Consider the following 2,500-nt stretch of genomic DNA (forward strand, 5'->3'; position numbering starts at 1 on the left):
CTTATAAGGAGGCATTGGTCAGCCCTCGACTAGAAAACATTTCTGAGACAATGCGCATTGTGAATGAACTCAAAACTCCTTGTTTACAATGCAACCTTCTTAACCATATAACTATTTTCCTTCTCTTCAATTTCGTAACATTTGTATTCGTCGCTATTAGCTGAAGAGCCTTTTTCGATTTTACAACACTTCTGCTACTTAGAGCCTTTATTTACCTCTTCTGTTTTCTGGTAGATAAATTGGATTAGCAGGAGGTAACAAGATTTAAATACTCTTGTGGTTTAATTCTAATGGAGCAGCTAGATCTAGATCTATCACGAAAAGAATTTTTCTCTTTCTTTCTTTCTTTCTTTCTCCAGGAACATTTGTATTCGTCGCTATTAGCTGAACTAAGTTATTTTATCTACCTTTTTGTGACGAGCTGCATGATTTTTGAGAGATTTTGGCTTCTACTACTTTAGAAGCTTCTGAGATAATAAAATCTATCGGCTTCGCCGTGGAGAACGCGTGTAGGGTGCTGAAAAGTTCCTAGCTTTAAGGGTATCGAGAAAAGTCTGGTTGGAAGCCCAACATTCCGAGTTTTTGTTACAAGGCTTAGAAAAATTGAAGGCCTGCTGCAATAAGTGTGTGAAGTGGAATATGTTGAATAAAATTATAATTAAATGATCTTCTAGTATTTTCTTTTATCCAAAGCCAGGAACTTTTCACCACTCCCTCGTGATTTCATAGATTCTTGTTTTAATCGTGCTAGGTTTTCTACTACTCGAAATGTCACATGCAATTCTCTTTGCAGATTCCATACAATAGAGAGCAGCAGTAGTTTGGCGATTAAAGGTTAAAAGTTAAAGGTTAAAAGGATGATTGTGTTGACCAAGTCATTAAAGATGTACTCTCAATTGAAAATTCGACGAATATAATTTTTTCACGGACAGTGATGTATGACTGATGTTATAATCTCATCACATACATTAGTCAAGCCAGCATAGTAAACTTGACTATTGGTGCCAAGTAGAGGTACCATGTAAGGCAGTGGTTCCCAAACTTCTTCAGGTTGCCGCCCCCTTGGCACTCATGTCACATTCCTAGTACTCCCCTCACCATCTCAAAATAGACTGTTTTCTGAAGCAAAATTCAAAACAACTATATTTCACAAATAAAACTTAACATGATTAACCCATTATTTTATTTTTGTTTTACATCAATCACCCCCTTTTGGCCACCCCATTATCGCACCACTTTTCTTCAACGCCAACCCTGGATTTTTTCAACGCCCCCAAGGAGGCGCTAATGACCATTTTGGGAACCCATGATGTAGCACCATAACATGTACTATGCTGAAGTAACGTTACTAGCTACAAATGATTTCAAGAACAGAGAGAATAAGGCGCAAAATGTCTGTTCTCTTTATTGCTCTCTGTTATTCGTCATTGCATCAAAACAAGGCTTTCGGTGGTACAACCAGCATCCTATAACGTATAGAAACGAGATGTTTATTAAGTCTTGCTGCTTCAACTGGAGTAAGAGATATGACATAGATATTATGTTTTTTTTTCTCCAAGTACCGTGGGATTTTCTACTATAAAAGGAAGGAAAAGAGAATGATTCGGTGATAAGCAATGATATTTTTTTTGATTATTACCATAAGAAAATGTATCCGTGTTTTTTTGAAAAAATAGTGATCTTTAATAACAAATAAAATCGTTATTGTTTACTTTATCACATTGATAGAGTTGAAGATAGGCGTACGACAATAATCACGTCATATGTCAGTAAGACCACTGGTGGTCTTACTGACATAACAAAACAACTGGAGTGTGGAGTAAGAAAAACATTCGGTTGTCTACGTTTTTGTATAATTTAGCTAAACCACAACACACACATCAACACACATGAAGAGCTTCCTCACAGTTTCCGCCATCAAATTCACTTATAATACATTGAGCGACCCGAGACCAGAGTAGAAGTCACATGCCCAATGTGCCGCACACACACACGCACACACACACACACGCACATACACACACACATACACACAATGGTTGAAGGTAAGTCATGTACGTTTCGATTTCTTTTACTTCCTTGTTTTCATCTACTCCGTCTTTGTGTTCTATTTTTCGTAACCTTTGCTCCATATATATCTATATATATATATATATGTATACATATACATACTTAAACAGGCACATATATGTAGGTATGTATGTATGTATTATGTATGTATGTTTCTCTATTTATGGGAGGTCTCTCAGTATTAACACTGTCTAGCATTTTTATACATTTACATACATACATACATACATACATACATACATACATACATACATACATATATATATATATATATATATATATATATATATATATATATATATATATATATAAACTTTCAGGGCTACTTCACAATATAAATAAAAAATAAATAAATAAAACAATAACAGTCAAACAAGAATGTCGTAGGAGATTATTTGTGAAATAAGAGAAGTTATTTATTTTTTTCAAC

The 2,500-nt window shown here is 34.7% G+C and overlaps 1 protein-coding gene across 4 annotated transcripts in view; it reads right to left on the reverse strand.

The window, feature by feature from the left end:
• Positions 1–2,500, reverse strand: part of LOC106884437 (uncharacterized) — a 304,622-nt gene that overhangs the window by 210,640 nt on the left and 91,482 nt on the right. The gene's annotated exons all lie outside the window — the stretch shown is intronic.

Source organism: Octopus bimaculoides, chromosome 8 (assembly GCF_046866305.1).
Source record: "Octopus bimaculoides isolate indiv1 chromosome 8, ASM4686630v1, whole genome shotgun sequence".
Lineage (NCBI taxonomy): Eukaryota > Metazoa > Mollusca > Cephalopoda > Octopoda > Octopodidae > Octopus > Octopus bimaculoides.